Raw genomic sequence first — 18,040 nt, 5'->3', positions numbered from 1 at the left:
AAAATAAAATGCTAACATTTTAGTGTATAGGTCAGTGAGTTTTGACAACTGCAAACACTGCTACCCAAATCAAGATTCAAACTTTTCCACATCTTCAGAAAATTCCTTAGGTCTCCTATCCAGTCAATGCCCCCAACCTCAGGTGGCTGCTGTTCTGATTTCTATCACCATAGATTCAACTTGTTTGTTGACTTATCATCATATAAATGGGATTGTACAATATGTACTTTTTTGTGTGCACTTCTTTCTATAATACATCTTCTGTATTTTTCCAACAATTCCAATGTGTATGGTGCTTTTCTGTTGGATTTTCAGGAATTTGTGAGTTTGAGCCCCACGTTGGGTGTAGAGTTTACTTAAAAAAAAAAAATCTTAAAAAAAAAAAAACAGAATAAAATCCCTTCCCTCATGGAGCTTCCATTCTAGGGACAGGGGTGGGAGAAAAAATAAAGAAATAAAAAATGTATTTGTATAGTGTGCTATCATTAATGTAAAATGGAAGAATAAAAGGGGGGAAGAAAGCATAAATGTATTCTTTTATTTCTATTTAATTTTTTATTTTTTATTTTATTCTATTTTTAAAAATATTTAATTTATTTATTTTTCAGAGAGAGAGAGTGCGAGCACACAAGCGGGGGGAAGGGGGCGGTAGGCAGGGGGAGAAACAGACTCTCCCCTGAGCAGGGAACCTGATTCCACCACCCTGGGATCACGACCTGAGCTGAAGGCAGATGCTTAACCGACTGAGCCACCCAGGCATCCCTATTTTTATTTTTTTAAAGCTTTTTTTTTTTTAAGTAATGTCTATACCCAACGTGGGGTTCAAACTCACGACCCCAAGATCAATTCAAACTCACGACCCCAAGATCAAGAGCCACACGATCCACTGACTGAGCCAGACAGGCACCCTGTACATGTGTTCTTTTAAAGCTGCATAAAATACCTAACTCAGAGAAGACATACCAGAAACTGGTAGCCCTGAGGAAGGGAGCTGGGCAGCCAGGGGAATGCAGGAGGAAGAACAAAGTCACCTTCTGCTCTGTGTATTTTCTGAATTTATAAATGATTGAATGTGTTATCTAATCCAGAATTAATGGATATAATTATAACCGTTTTGTTACATTGGAAGAAATGTTTGGCAGTATTGCCAAGCACCTGGGCCCTGAAGTTGTGGGAAATGCCTCATGGCGTTTTAATCAGGGCAGGAGGAAAGGGCGGGCTCCCAGCTGTCACTCACAGCAGTCATGAACCAAGTCATACCATCACTCAGTTAGATAAAAGAGCCACTGAGAGGACAGAAGGAAACAAAATCAGTCTTAAGTCGCATATGTTTCAAGGGTATTTATAAAAGGCTTAGGCAGCTCCTTCCTAAATTTGAATTAAAGTCAAAAGAGAATCATTTCAGGAAGTGTTGAGTTCCTCTCTTCAAACTTTTTGGGACCATCCCACTCTGGTATGAATCACATAGACCCAAATTCATTCACAGGGAACATCTGTGTGGGGGGAAGTGGGGGAGCGCAATAAAGAGACCATCTGACACTGAACTTGGACACCTATTGTCTTTTTTCCCAGCTTCCCTTGGGATGTCCATTTGTTTGGTTGTATAGGAAGGAAGGTCTATAAAATGCTTATGGTTATTATTTGCGTTTATTCATATTACATGTGAAAATGGCAATTTGGAAGAGGACCATGACTGAAATCCGCATTCTTTGTGAATGTTTGTATTCCAGAAGCTTTGCAGAGTTGTTGAAAAGTGGCTTTGTGATTTCTGTCTCCTTGTAGCCTCTAGTCAACCAAAATGATTTAAAAAAGGAGCACCGAGCTGGCTCAGTCAGTGCAGCCCGTGACTCTTCATTTTGGAGTTGTGAGTTTGAGCCCCACAATGGGTGTAGAGATTACTTAAAAACAAAATCTTTAAAAACAAACAATCAGGGGCGCCTGAGTGGCTCAGTCAATTAAGTGTCCAACTCTTGGTTTCATCTCAGGTCACGATCTTAGGGTAGTGAGATCGAAGCCCCCTCATCTACTTGAGATTTTCTCCCTTTCCCTCTGCTCCTGCCCCCATGTGCTCTCTCTCTACTAAAGAAATAAAGTATTTAAAAAACAAACAAACAAACAAAAAAACAAAATGGTAAAAAATGTTTGGCTTTGAATATCAAGTTTATAATTATTTATCTTATCTCAATAAATTACCCCTTTCAAAATCTTACTATTATTTTTCCTGTATTTTTATTAACTTTTAATTGCTATTAATATAGGAATACATCCTCCTTTTAAAAAAAATAGTGTTGCAGATAAACTTTTGGTTCTCCTTACTCATTTTCCATAATGCTAATTTAATTGGCCTCGAGTGTGGTTGGCATATTTGCTTTCTCATAGTGATTCTAATATGCAGCAAAGTATGAGAATCACTTGTCTAACTGATATAGGACCCCAATGTTCTTGGAAACTCAATACTAGAAATGATGGGAAATACATATTTACAAAATATAATAAATGGTTTTCCTTCTTCGAGTGAAGGGTAAGATTTGCCTTTCAAGATGGATTGCAATTTAGCAAAAACGCTTCAGTGAACTTTTGGATTGTGTAAATAAAAAGCAAATATGCAATCCTAGAATGGAATCTGGGGACAATGAGACTCTAAATTCATCATATAACAGTTGCCATTGTCGTGGGCATGTTGCATCTCTGTAGAGTATTAAGATATGGTTGGAGATTGGGGATTGAGGAAGAACGGACTGAAGAAGTTTCTTGGCTAGAGAAAGAGAGGGCTGTAAAAAACACCCCTGTGAAACAGTCAGGCTGAGACTCTTGAGGACTGTGTTGTCCAACATGGTAGCCACCAACAACATGTGGTTATTTAATTCTAAATTTAAGTGAATTGAAATGAAACCAAATTAAAAGTTCAGTTCCTCAGTCATGGTAGCCACATTTCAAGTGCTCAATAGCCACACCAGTGGCTACCATATTGGGTATATATGGAAAATATAGAACATTTTCCTTATGAAAGAAAGCTCTATGGGACAGTGCTACTCTAGAAATCATTTTACATGGTCTTAGTTAGTAGCTAGTTTTAAATTTCCATTCACGAAATGTAATTACTTGCTTTACTACCAAGCCTTCAACAAAGTTTTAAAATAATAGTAACAGCTAATTGAATACTTAAGTATTGGTCAATTTTCTTGGTTGCAGACAACAGGTTTCCCTCTTTTAATTGAAGCACAAAGAGATTTACTGAAGGGTATGGCTAGCTCACAGAATCGTTCGGAAAGTTAAGAAATATACTCTAGGTTAAACATCCAGGAATGACTTCCAAAATTATACTGCAGAACTGGGTTGACAAGCAAGCCGCAGCCTCTGCCACCATCCAGAATCTAAGCTGCCACCGACAGCTGCTGGCTCCAGAATCATGTTACCTTTGCCATGATCAGCACTGGGAAAATAGATGCTTCCCACTTGCCTCTCCCTCCACAGAGTTCCTAGTTCTAAAGTCTCACACAAACGGCATCTAAATCACAAACAGAATCAGAGCTGCAAGGGAGTTGAAGAAATGTAATAAGTGTTTAGCTTTCTATTTTCTGCTGTTCAGAAAGCAAGGTAGAAAGGGGTTGGAATGGATTTTGAGAGAACCAGTCGAAAGTATCTGTCATGACTTGCCATGTGCGAAGTCCGGTAAATGTGCCTGATCTCATTTCATTCTTACAAGAATTCGGTGGGGGAAGGCCCTATAATTATCCCCATTTGACAGATGAGGACACTGTAGTAAATGGCGGGACTCACAGTATGAATTTAGTTGTCCTTTTGGAAGTTAAAGGAGCCCTCTGTCCACTCTTGGGAAGAACTAAAGGGAAGCAGGGAAGGGACAGCTGCCTGAAGAAGTCAGGATGGAAGATGACAACCCACGAGAATAAAGCAGCAGTCCCAAGGTGACAAAGGACAGCCAGAATGAATCTGAGAACTCAGGAGTGGTGCCAGATTCATGCCAGATTCCAGAGTCCCTCCTCTCTCCACAAAGTCCATGCTGCCCCCAGTGGGAAGAACCAGAACTTACACACACATGACAAAGACGAAGAACATTTCTCTGGTTTCAACAGTCCCAGTTCCCTCTGTGACACAGAACAGAATGCAAAAGTAAAGAACTCAGCAGGGAAGGCTTCCAGAAGGAGGTGAGTTTTCAGCTGGTTTTAGAGAAGTGTTACGTTACCTCCTGCAGTCAGAAGGCCGAGGGTTTCAGATGAAAGAACTTGTATGTCTCATGCCAAGACTCAGGGCTAAAACCCACAGCCACTATAGCATATCAAAGCAATGTCCTTGACCAACGAGAAAGGGGGTAGGTCAGTGTTTAGGAGAAAACAATAAATAATCCGGTGGGGAAGGGAATTGACTGCAGGATAAAATCACATGGAACCTGCCCCATGATTATAGTTATATTTAAATATTAATAAAGTATGGATTGAAATTCAATTTGGAGCAAAATGAAAATCTCAGGGAGTGGAACCTAGAAATTTTCTAACAAACACTCCAAGTTGATTTGTCTTGATTTGCCTGTCACAAGGGCTGTTCCAATCCCAGTTCTCCTTCCCTGCAAAAAAGCCCAAGCTTCTGGTGCATGGGGTCTGGGGCCCCTTTGCCACCTCATTCTTTCTTGGAGACCTTCTAGTAGCATCACAAGAGAACCATGTCAGGGGGAAGAATAAATCTCAAGGAAATGGGTCGCTTGGTGCTGGGACCTTCAGAATAATTTGAGAGAGGAGCGTCAACATCTCAGAAGTGTGGTAGCTATGTGTGATTCTTACTTTGCTTAAGCTTTATCAAACAATATTATTAACTAACATTCTAACGAGCCTTTCCATCTGCTAGGTCCTAGGCTAAGCATTTTAATAATGCTTTATATCATTTAACCCTCATAACAATTACCTATACTAGAGTCCCATTTTACCAATAAGGAAACTGTGACTTAAGAGGTCCCACAGCTAAGAACTGGACTCTGCAGCCCATAGATTTAGCCATCCTGCTCTGCTGCCTTAATTTCTTCTTTCTTAATTGTTTCCCTATTATTTTTCACATGTTCTGTTTGTTGACTCATTGGCTCTTCACTCCTCCAAAAACCAGAAATTTCTTAAATGTGATAATCAAGTCTAATTCATCTTTTGACACCCTTACTCTCAATACCTGACAAAGACTAGCACATGGTGAGTGCTTAAAATATGTGAGCTAGACAGAGCTTAGTGACCTAACAGCCACACACTTCATATACTTACACACAATTACTCATGCAGATATTCACAGCTTCTGGGTAACAAGTTGATGATGTGCGTCCTCTCCTTTCATATAGTGCCATGGTCAAGTGTGAGGTCTTGGAGCTGGATAGTTACAGGTTTGAATCCTGCCTCAGCCACTTATTAGTGGTGTAACTTTAGGCAAATGCTAAAAGAAAAAAAGTGTTATAATTTATAAAGTGTTATCTGTAAAAGGAGCACTGCTCTTGGGACATGAAGCAATAGCTGGAAAAGTTTATGATTCAGATGCTTAAAAACATATGTGTGTGGAGGGGCCTTGGGTGGCTCGGTTGGTTGAGCATCCAACTCTTTTGGCTCAGGTCATGATCTGAGGGTCAGGGGATCGAGCACCTGTGTGGCGCTCTGTGCTCAGCACGGAGTCAGCTTGTCCCCCTCTCTCTGCCCCCTGCTCTCTCTCTCTCAAATAAATAAATTAATTAAAAAACTATATGTGCGTGTGTGTAAAGGCACATGAAAAGATGCTCAAGATCACTAATCATCAGGGAAATGCAAATTAAAACCATAATAAGTTATCACCTCACTCCTGTCAAAATGGCTATTATCAAAAAGATAAGAAATAATAAATGTGGAGACGCCTGGGTGGCTCAGTTGGTTAAGCATCTGCCTTTAGCTCAGGTCATGATCTCAAGGTCCTGGGATCAAGCCCCACATTGGGCTCCCTGCTCAGTGAGTGGGGAGCCTTCTACTCTCTCTCCCTCTGCCCCTCCCCTGGCTCATGCTCTTTCTCTCTCTCTCAAATAAATAAGTAAATAAATAAAATCTTAAAAAAAAAAAGAAATAACAAATGCTGGCAAGGCTTTAGAGAAAAGGGAACCCTCATGCACTGTTGGTGGGAATGTAAATTAGTACAGCCACTGTGGAAAACAGTATGGGGCTTCCTCAAAATAAAAATAGAACTACAGTACAATCCAACAATCACATTCCTAGCTATTTATCTGAAGAAAATGAAAGTACTAATTTGAAAAGACATATGCACTCCTATGTTCATTGCAGCATTACATACAATAGCCAAGATTTGGAAGCAACCTAAATGTCCATTGACAGATGAATAGATAAATAAGATGTGGTACATACATGCAATGGAGTATTACTCAGTCACAAAAAGAATGAAATCTTGCCACCTGTGACAACACTTATAGATCCAGAGGGTATTATGCGAAGCGAAATAAGTCAGAGAAAGACAAATATTATATGATTTCATTTATATGTGGAATCCAAAAATCCAAACAAATGAACAAACAAGAACAAACAAGCCAGAAACAGATTCATAGATACAGAGAACAAACTGATTGTTGCCCAAGGGGTGTGGGAATGGATGAAATAGGTGAAGGAGATTAAGAAGTACAAACTTCCAGGGGTGCCTGGGTGGCTCAGTGGGTTAAGTGACCAACTCTTAATCTCAGTTTAGGTCTCACAGTTCTGAGTTCAAGCCCTGTGTTGAACTTACCAAAAAAAAAAAAAAAAAGAAGAAGAAGAAGAAGACGAAGAAGAAGAAGAAGAAGAAGAAGAAGAAGAAGAAGAACAAGCTTACAGTTATAAAATAAATAAGACATGGGGATGTAATGTACAGCATAGGGAATATAGTCAAAAATATTGTAACAACTTTGTGTGGTGACAGATGGTAACCAGACTTATGTGGTGACCATTTTGTAATGTATATACATATTTAATCACTTATTGTATACCCAAAACTAATATGATATTGTATTTCAATTATCCCTTAATAAAAAAATATGTACTTGATAAAAGTGGTAGATGGGTGGGTTCTCAGAGGAGCCCAGTGTCTTCCTAGAGTAGCTAGCAGCCTGCTGACCCTCTCAGTCTCCTATTAAGAAAGATGGAGCAGCAAGAACAGGGACTTGCTGGGGTTAAATGTTAACTTGTGTTTATTTCTGTACAACTGCCTGTTGTTTAATTTGGCCAACTCAGTGAAGATTCTTTGGTAAGCCTGTGTGTAATTTCTAAACACCAGACTTACGACCTTTATACACATGCTAAACATTTATAGAGTGGGAGAGTTCTCCTTTCTCTCCACCAGTGAATTGAATAAATAACAACATCCTCCCCTCTTCCTCCAAAAAAGTATTCTTTGATCTACACTAGAGATAAATTGGTAATAATTCATCCTGATCAGCTAAGGATTGTAAAGCACATTCTTTGATAAGCCAATTAATTTCAGAGGGCACTGGAGCTTGTTTCTTCCTGATACTGATTTATATTCTCAAAGCCATATAATGTTAGAGCTGAAAAGAGACCTTTTAAGATTATCTCTTCAAATCTTCTGATTTTAATGGACGAGAAAACTGTGCACTCCAGAGAGGAAAGTTTAGACAAATGTTAATAAAGAACTATATAGAAAATGTTTTGTCACAACAATCCCTACAGCATTTTAAACTTTCTGTGGTTATTGCTTTTTGTTCCCTTTTTAATCTGGTGATCCAAATACATTATTTGGGCCTGGAATTGGAAATCTGTGGACACTAATCCTCCGTTTTGTGCTGACGTCACAGATATTTTAGAATCACTGCTGCCCCCTGCTGGAAATTTAAATCTCACAGGTTCTCAAGGTTGTATGGAATTTTTTAGCAGTCAAAAAAATAATAAGAGTAGTATTTCCTTAAGTTAGTAAGTTTAAATAGCATAAAAGGTTATGAAGAGAAAAGTAAAACTTGCCCCCTTCCCAGTGATAATTGTCATTAACAGTTTTTTTGAACATTCTCCCATAATTTTTTACTTATATATCTGTATGTATCTACACATACGTATATATACACTTTAAAAGATGTATTTGTTTACTTTAGAGAAAGAGAGAGCGTGCACATACACAGGTGCGGGGGCAGGGCAGGGACAGAGGGAGAGGGAGAAAGAATCTTAAGCAGGTGCCATGCTGGGGAGTTCTGAGTGCGGGGCTCCATCCCATGACCCTGAGATCATGACGGGAGCTGAAATCAAGAGTCCTATGATTAACGGATTGCACCACCCAGGCACCCCAATATGTTTATAGACACATAGGAAAATGCTATATGCGTGTAGCTTAGTTTTCTCTTTTTTCTTTATTTATTTTGAATAGTAATATATACAAAAGCTTCCTTTTTTTTTTTTTTTTTTAGAAATATGTCTTGAACATTTTTTTTAAAAGTAATATCTGTGCCCACTGTGGGGCTTGAACTCAACCGGGAGATCAGGAGTTGAATGCTCTTCCAGCTGAGCCAGCCAGGTCCCCCCCCCCGGTACCCCCAGGGGTTCCTGTCTTGAACATCTTTTTAAAGCAGTATATTGACAACCTCATTTTTTTTCTGATGGGAGAATAATATTCCACTGCTCAGGTGTACCATAAATTATTCGTTCAGTCCTCTTTTGATAAACTAAAATGTAAATCTAAGAGCAGGGAATTTATTATTTTGTTGTTGTTACTGCTGTCTCAATAAAATTTGCTTAATAAAATGACTGGACATTTTCCTAGTTTTAAGTATTTCTCTGTTTAAAAATGCTGCCTTGAATACCCTTGTGCCTGTATTTCCGGGTATTGGATAAAATCTAGGAGGAAGTATAGGTTCAAGGGCAGGTGAATTTTAAGTTTTGTCAGATACTGCCAAATGAGTACTTTTGAAGAAGCACGGACGCAGATGTTTAGTAATTATATCATTCCCATACCTGACCGGGCATCAAAATAGAAGCTCCCAGAGAATTAATGAAAAGTAGTTCTCTTCTGCACATCCCTTCTCTGTTTTAATTCAATAGTGGGGGGAGGGGCAGGAATAGTTAAATCCCCCCCCCCACTATGATTCCCGAGCACACTCAGAACTGGCAATAGCCACATAATCTACCCATGTCTTGCTACACTGCAGCAGATGGGAATGTGCTGCTATATCCCAATCTTCATGTGGTAACTCATTTGTTATTCACCTGATGCTTATCCAGTGCCTACTGTGTGCAAGACCCTATGCTCACTCAACCACAGGCAAGATTGTGCAGGGGGTGTGGTACGGGTTTCACCACTGCCATGGGTGGTGGTGCTGGGGGCGAATGGGTGAGTTTGTTGTTGTACGTGTTGGCCGGTGCTGGGTTTGGGGAGGGAGGACTGTGTGGGTGAAACTCGGGAATCCTGCAGTACTACAGTGGCAGGAATTTTTAAAAGGCCCAGCCCTGCCCTCAGTGACATGTATGTGTGTCTAACAAACATGGAGACAGAACAACTTCTAGGTCTTCTTGGGCAAGAGCTACTGGGGGTCACCACAAGCCGAGGTGTGGGGCGGGGCTCAGGCCTTTCCCTCTGGGCCCTTCTGAGCCAGATAAAATATCATACAGATGCAACACACGTGGGAAATGCGCCATGGACAGCCAACAGATGGCAGTCATAAAAAGAGATGACAGATTCCATCGTCATTCACGACCCACCCAAATGTCACGTCCGCTGGGCTCTTTCCCTGGCAGTTCCTGCCCCGAGCAGGTGTTGTTTTCATGGACTCCAAGGCAGTTAAAATATAACAACAGAAAGAAAGAAAAGAAAAGAAAAGAAAAGAAAAGAAAAGAAAAGAAAAGAAAAGAAAAGAAAAGAAAAGAAAAGAAAGAAGAAAAACCAACAGCCAAAAACAAAAAACCAAACTATTACTACTGCTCCCCGAGGCTTACTGGATCAGAACTACTAACCACCTTATTGCATGACCCCATTTTATTCTCCCAACAGTGTGGGGAACTCAGAGAAGTTAAATAACCAGATAAAAGCCACACAACTTAAGTAGATTGATCTTCACATTCTTCTTGCTTGCATATCTCATCAAATGATTTTGAAAAATTGTGTATTCCTAGAAGCAGACACACACACCTATGGTCACTTAATTGATAACAAAGGAGGCAGTACAGAAAGTAGGAAAAGATCTTTTCAATAAATTGGTACTGGAATAGCTAGATACCCACACGGTGGAAAAAAATGAAATTGGTCTCTACTTCATGCCATACACAACATCAAATCCAGGTGGATAAAAAACAAAAGTGAAAGGCAAAAATCTACAGCTTTTAAGAGTATATGAAAATATCTTCTTGACTTCTGAATAGGAAAGGATTTATTAAGCCACTAATAGCCCTCAAGACAAAGGAAAAGAATGATAGATAAAGAGAATGATTCAGTGACACTAAAGTTATACATTGTGGTTCATAAATATCTTATGTAGAGAGCTTGATAGATAAACCAGAGAGTGAGAGAAGATAGTTGCAACAAACATAACTATATGCTCATCAGCTTGTCGCAACACAAGCTAAGGCAACAGTGTTCAATGGTACTACTTTGGAAAACAGTTTGGTGTCCTTTTTGTACAAATGTTATATAGTTGCCCCTTAAACACCACTGGCAGTTTGATTGAATGTGCAGGTCCAATTTATACATGGATGTACACTTAATATTTTTTCTCATAATTTTCTCTTATAGTTTTCTTAGTAACATTTCCTTTTCCCTAGCCTATTTTATTGAAAGAATACAGAATGTAATATACATAACATAAAAAATGTGTGTTGATCAACCGCTTATTTTATATCAGTAAGGCTTCTGGTTAACAGTAGGCTATTAGTAGTTAAGTTTTGGGGGAGTCAAAGGTATTATGCAGATTTTTGACTGCATGGGGGTCAATGTCCCTAACTTCTGCATTGTTAAAGGGTCTAGTATAGTTCACAATTAAAAGGAAAAAGACAAGAAACCACTGCTAAGAATGTGTATCTCCTTCCACATTTTAAAGTTGACATCTAAAAGTTTCCATCTTATTTACTTTTTTTTTTTACTTGAACAATAATGCTTGTAGCAGCCTTATTTGTAATTGCCCCAAAAAGGAAACAACGCAAATATCTATGGAGAATGAATAAATAAATTGTGGATTCTCATATAATGGAACAATACTCAGCAGTAAAAGGAATGACATGGGTGAATCTCAAAAATACTGTTACGCAAGTGAAGTTAGACACAAAGAGTACCTACTATATGATTCTGTTTATATGAAATTTAGAAACAGACAAACTAAGATGTTTGAAATCCAAACAGTGGTTGGTGGTTGGGGAGTGTCTTGAAAGGGGCATAAAGGGAACATTCTGGGGGTGATTCAGCATGCATTTAACTAGATGCAAAAGATGTACTTTCTGGCACATTACAGATCTTAACATTCAAAAATAAAACTGTGATATCACCGCCATAAATACACCCAATGAAATATAAGTACCATACTGATTTGATATCCACCATCATCCATTTAAAAATAAAAAAATATGGACAGGCCCTTCTTGAACAGTCATACATTTTAATAAACTTTTTTTCTTAAGTAAGCTCTACCCCCAACATGGGGCTTGAACTCACTACCCTGAGATCAAGAGTCACATGTTCCACTGGCTGAGCCAGCCAGGCACCCTAACAGTCATACATTATAAACCATTCTTTTTCTCCTTGAAATCTATGTCTCCCACCAAATATTACTCTAAAGCAACAGGGTTTTATGTTCGAAAGTCCTTTATTCATCATCTATTACTCTGCAACAACATATGACCATATATTTTTTGTTGCATTTTAAAATCTTAAAAAATATACTATCACCACAAGGCTTTATTATTTTTTTAATTTACTTATCTGTCAGAGAGAGAAAGCACAAGCAGGGGGAGCGGCAGGCAGGGGGAGAAGCAGACTCCCTGCTGAGCAAGGGGCCCACTGTGGGACTCGATCCCAGGACCCTGGGATCATGACCTGAGCCTAAGGCAGATGATTAACCAACTGAGCCACCCAGGCGTCCCTCACTACAAGACTTTAAATATTAATTTTCTTTGGGCTTAAGCTAGCATTGTAAGTCATACACTAATAATATCGATCGAAGCAGTATAAAATTATGTCCATTGAAAATTCATCTCTCAGGATGCCTGGGTGGCTCAGTCCGTTAAATGTCCGACTTTTGATATCAGCTCAGGTCTTGATCTCAGGGTGGTGAGTTCAAGTCCCGCATTGGGCTCCCTGCTCGGCATGGAGCCTACTTTAAAAAAAAAATCATTTCTCAATGAAATGAATAAGGGAATAGTTAATGGGACCTTAATTAGTCTTTTTTAAAAAAGACTTTATTTGAGAGAGAGAGAGAAAGAGCGAGCGAGAGACAACATGAGCGGGGGGTGGGGGAGTGCACAGGGAGAGGGAGAAGCAGACTCCCTGCCAAGCAGGGAGCTGGACTCGGGGCTCAATCCCAGGACCCCAGGATCATGACCTGAGCCAAAGGCAGATGCTTAACTGACTGAGCCACCCAGGGACCTTAGTCTTGAACTATGCCTGTATTTGTATCCAACTCGGTTTCTAACATCGTAATATACACCAAAGTGAGATGCGGATGGTATGCCTAATCTTTGCAAGGTGAGAGAAAGCTGATTGGGAAAGGGAAACTGGCAGGATCTCTGACATTGGTGTATTCTCACATCAGTTTTAAGAAACATAACACATAAAGGTTTATCCCCCTTGAAAAGTGCTCATGCTTAGGGCGTGTAATTCCAGTTTGAAGACCACCAAAAAAAAGTGGATGGAATTCTGACCCAGATATGTCTGACGCCCAGCCTAGAGTCTTTCAACTGCCCCATACAATCCTAATTTATTCCTTATCACTTTGACCTAAAAAAACCATTTTAGGAATATTTGTTTGCCGGGGAGGGCTGGGGTGAGCTCTAGAAGTAATACATCACCATTGCTCAAATTAAAAATACAATGTCATTTTTACATGTTAATCTTCCACCTAGACCTTGAATTCCTTCAGGGCAAAATTAGTGTTTTATCTATATTCATCGCCCTAGAACCAATGGAGCTTCAACTCACAAAGCAGGGCTTCAGGGGCGCCTGGGTGGCGCAGTTGTTAAGCGTCTGTCTTCGGCTCAGGGTGTGATCCTGGTGTTCTGGGATCGAGCCCCACATCAGGCTCCTCCGCTAGGAGTCTGCTTCTTCCTCTCCCACTCCCCTGCTTGTGTTCCCTCTCTCACTGGCTGTCTCTCTCTGTCAAGTAAATAAATAAAATCTTTAAACAAAAACAAAGCAGGGCTTCAATAAATATAGAGCAAACACGTGTGGTGGATAAGACCATATTTGAGTCTTTGACCTGCGAGGATTAGGGCCCCAGGTTGGGAGAGGCGATGCCAATGGGTGGCTTGGCTTTGGAGTTTAAGCCTCCCATTATTTTCATCATTCCCTTCCTCCATTCTTTGCTACAGACAACTGTTGTTTCCTCAAACTAACATCCAGTGCCTGATGCACTTGGCTTCAACAGTACCCTCACATAGCCTTCCAACGAGATTGTCCCCTGGTCCCACCCCAAAGCCTTCCTTTATCAGATTTCTGTAACCTTCACTGCTGACCACAGAGAACTTTCATCTGTGGGATTGGGAACAACCAACCATGTGTGTTCTTGACACAGACGTTCCATGTGCAGAGTCAAAAAGCTGAAGAACCTTCTGACCATGCTGGGTTCCATCCCCTGTTGCTGTTCTCTAGCTCACAGATGCCGGAACAGTGCTTCCTACACTTCCAGCATTCCCATGTCACCTTTATGATTTTGGGTATATCCACAGGCCACCTGTATTTACATCATACTTTACATGACTCATTATTTTTTACCTAAAAACTTGCCTAAGCTTTGTCCTGAGCAATAATATCCAAGTAATGACAGGCCTGATGAGTGATGTAGGATGTGTCTGTATGTTTATGTGTGTGTGTGTTTCAAGTGCGTGTTTTAAAAAGTTCATAGTTATTAATATTTTTAAAATGTTATTGGTGTATGTTTAAGAAAAAAACACCCAGTTTTCCCCTCCTTTTACTTTCACACAAAATGCTTTACTTCTGACACTTGTGGTCACCAAATGTGTGGGGTTTCTTTCTACATCAAGCAATTCTTTGTGACACCAGCTGGATGTTCTACAATTTAACTCCGTTACACACAACTTCTGCCCAATGTGCCTACAAATCAGAGGTTGCCATGATCCCCCAGCTCCATTAATTTGCTTAGAGTGGCTCACAGAATGCAGGAAAACACTAATGTTTACCAGTTTATTAAAGGACATGATTAAGAATAGAGATGAACATCCAGGTGAAGAGATACATAGGGCAAGGTCTGGGAGGGTCCCCAGCACAGGAGCTTCTGTCTTGCTGGACTTGGGGTAAGTTACTCACCAGTTACATGGATGTGTTCACCAACCTGGAAGTTCTCTGAACCCCATACTACTGGGATTTTATGGAGGCTTCATCATGGAGGCATGAGAGATCATTAACTCCATTTTTAGCTCTCCTCCCTTCTCAAGAGAATAGGAGAATAGTGGGAAATTCCAAGCTTCTAATCATGGCTTGGTCTTTTCTGGTGACCAGTTCCCATCCAGGAGCCATTTGGGAGCCCACCCAGAGTTATCTTTTTAGAACAAGAGATGCTCCTAGTGCTCTTATCACTTATGAAATTACCAGAGTTTTAGAAGCTCTGTGCCAGGAGCCGGGGGCAGAGACCAATATATATATTTTCTACTATCTCACAGTGTACTACTTAAAAAATCTCACATATAATATAAGACTGGAAACGTCCTGTTCTAGACAGGAAGTTATTAGGCTCTGCAGGTTCCTTCAGCCTCTTTTAAGTCAGGGATCATGGTAAGGTTTCATAAAGGATAACATTTATTGGGGATCTTTTCCCTCTACTCATTGTAGAAAATTAGGAAAATATAGAAAAGTCTAAGGAAAAACAAATTTGAAATCTCTTGTTGTTCTATATTGGCTAATGCAAATAGATCTGGATTTAAAATCAGACTCAGACATAAATTCATTATAACGTCTTGGGCAAGTCACTTAACCTCCTAGAGCCTCAGTTTAATTCTTCTGTAAAACTGGCATAATAACACCTTTTTTGTAGGATTTTGATGAAAAGTAAATTAAATAATGGCATTTATTTACCCTAGCATGGTAAGTGATGAATAGTAAATGCTCAAAAAAATATTTTACAGATTATAACTTCCATAAATGTGTGGTCACATTACATGTTTCTACCCCTTTTCTGTTATTTTATCTTGAGCATGAAGTAATCTTTGAGTACATAATTATTTGTTTGTTTATTTTTAGGGGAGGGGCATAATTTTTATCACAGAATAAAATTCCTTACTATGAACACACCATGACTTATTTAATAATCTTATTATTGGCTCTTTCTAGTTCTAATGTATACTCTAAGTAAGTGATGAAAACCGTTGCACGGGGTGGCTGGGTGGCTCGGTCGTTTAGTGTCTGCCTTCGCTCGGGTCATGATCCCAGGGTCCTGAGATCGAGCCCCATGTTGGGCTCCTTGCTCAGCGGTTAGCCTGCTTCTCCCTCTCCCGCTTTCCCTGCTTGTGTTCTCTCTCTCGCTGTCTCTCTCTGTCAAATAAATAAATAAATAAATAACTCTTTAAAAAAAAAGAAAACACTTGCACTTAAATCTTGGTGCTCATTTACAATTATTTCCATAAAATGAGTTTATAAACAATGGACGTTTTATGGCTTTTGTGGTTTTTTTGTTTTGTTTTCCTGAACTGCTCTCTGGAAAGGTTTTATAGATTTACATTTTCACCAGCACTGGCTGAAAGTGCTTGTTTCACAGCACCCTCCCTGACACTGGGTATTATTATTTTTTTCTAGACTTGCTAACTTGATTTAACATATATCAGACATTGTTTAAAGGACTTATCTCACTTCATCTTCACTACAATCCTATGAAGTGTCCATTTGGTATTCTGTACTCTTTAGCAGGTGGGGGAAACAAGATCCCTAGAGGTTAAGTCCTTACCCAAGCCAGTAAATTATTAGGCCAGGAAAAGCCTGTTGATCATTAAGTTGCTGACTGTAGCTTTTCCCCTATACCACCCTGCCTCCTGCTGGTGTCCAGAGGGAGGGCAGGAAGCACTGAAGTTTCTCAAAGCAGAATCCTTAAATCAGAGCTGGGGGTGTCTGAGGCGAGTAAAGAAGACAGTGATGTCGGGACAAAAATATCATGGTGGGACTTTGAAAAATGAGGAGAAAACTCAATAAGCTTTACACTTAACATTTATGCGCTTTATGTAAGCTATACCTTAATTTAAAAAAAAGGAAAAGGAAAAACGAGAATTTTGATAGAAAAGAGGAGGAAAGACTTTTCAGACAGATACTGGATGAGCTCATAGAAAGAGCTTACACTTACTGAGCCATACAACCAGCCAAGCCCTCCATGAAGGGCATTGGAAATAGTAACTCACTTAATTTTCATACAGTCCCCATGAGGCACCTCTGTTATTATGCTTGACAGATCAGAAAACAGAAGTGGAGAGAGATGGTTAAGCAATTTTTAAAAATTTATTTGAGAGACAGAGAGAGAGAGTGCGCACAGTCGAGCAGGGGGAGGAGCAGAGGGAGAGGGACAAGTAGACTTTACAGTGAGCTCAGAGCCCGACGCAGGGCTCAGGGCTCGGCCCCAGGACCGTGAGATCATGACCTGAGCCTAAATCAAGAGTCAGATGCTCAACTGACTGAGCCACCCAGGCGTCCCAATGGTTAAGTAATTTGCTCAAATTTACCAGGCTAACAAGCGGAAGAGTCAGAATGTGAGGCAGGTAATTTGGCTCCTGGTTAAGAGAGGCAGGCTGGGATGGCAAAGCAGCCAAAATCACCAAAGATCTGTCAGACTTAGAGACCTCTTCCTATTCTGGACTGTCCACAACATAAAGATTTTGAAAGACCAGGATCCTATACGGATTCAGGTCTATGTCTTACTAATTCAAGGGTTTAGCATGTGATTTCACCACCTCAGTGATGCTGCCACTTGCCCTCCTGAGTTGTCCTTTAGTAGTCACAAACTGGATCTTTGCTGGTTCTAATCCAGTGGAGAGGCAGAAAAGCCTTTTAAGCTCAACCAATTATTGGACCTCTCAGAGAAGGGGCACCCACTCCCACAACTGGGATTTCTCTATTTGATCCAGGAGCTGAGTGGTGAATTCCAAGAGCATCAAAGACGCCTAAAGGTGATTCACATCCTATGTCCCCACTTCCTTCCTACGCCGACTCCAGGCCCACTCAGTCCTCTGGAAATGCTCCTTGTTCATTCATTCCCTCACCTGTGGAAGATATGGACAATGATGTACCCAATGAAGGAACGGGAATGGACTCTCCAAGGTCTATGTGGCAAACCCATCACAGAAATGGAAAAAAAAAAAAAAAGGAAGTAAGTAAGGTTCAGGAATGTGTCCAGCAAGCGAGGGCTGAAAGTGGATTTGGAACTGGAGTTGGACAAGAAGAGAACCTGGAGAAAGAAAGAGGGACCACAATTTTTTTTTTAAGTCCTTTTTTTTTTTAAGTCTGTCTACGAGGACAGAAAGGGAGAAAAGAACTCAGGGAAGATATCCTGTGCAGTCAAAAAATTATGTAGTCAGCTGTCCTGCATCTAGAAAATCATGACACAAATACATAAGGCAGCCCTAAGAATGTCCCTATTTCAGTAAATTTAGTTTGCTGGTGGGTATGAAATTAAATTGCAGTAAATATAATTTGCTGGTGGTATGGTTTTTCATGTGTATCAAAAGACTTCCTCACATGCCTAGTCAAGTCCAACCTCAAGAAATATGTCAGGCCCTGGGCTAGGTTCCAGGAGGTAGGGTAGACAAGCAGACAGGGTGTCTGCTTCCCAAAGCAGCTAACTCTAGATAAAGTATTTCAGGAAGGATCAAAAATGAGATGCTAAGGAAGGAGAAACAGGGGGTTTAAC

The 18,040-nt window shown here is 40.1% G+C and overlaps 1 protein-coding gene across 2 annotated transcripts in view; it reads right to left on the bottom strand.

Moving 5' to 3' along the window:
- Positions 1-18,040, bottom strand: part of NIP7 (nucleolar pre-rRNA processing protein NIP7) — a 60,436-nt gene that overhangs the window by 6,114 nt on the left and 36,282 nt on the right. Inside the window, exons 5-6 of one of the 2 annotated variants that reach the window (XR_008960100.1) lie at positions 5,262-5,427; positions 4,250-4,310 (exon numbers count right to left, since the gene is read on the bottom strand). The gene's annotated coding sequence lies outside the window, so the exon portion shown is untranslated. Of the gene's footprint in view, positions 1-4,249; positions 4,311-5,261; positions 5,428-18,040 lie in introns of those variants that run through there. The other variant, XR_008960099.1, reaches the window with a different exon arrangement.

Source organism: Ursus arctos, unplaced genomic scaffold (assembly GCF_023065955.2).
Source record: "Ursus arctos isolate Adak ecotype North America unplaced genomic scaffold, UrsArc2.0 scaffold_19, whole genome shotgun sequence".
Lineage (NCBI taxonomy): Eukaryota > Metazoa > Chordata > Mammalia > Carnivora > Ursidae > Ursus > Ursus arctos.
Note: the sequence above shows the minus strand (reverse complement) of the source record. Positions and strands in the feature narration are given on the sequence as shown.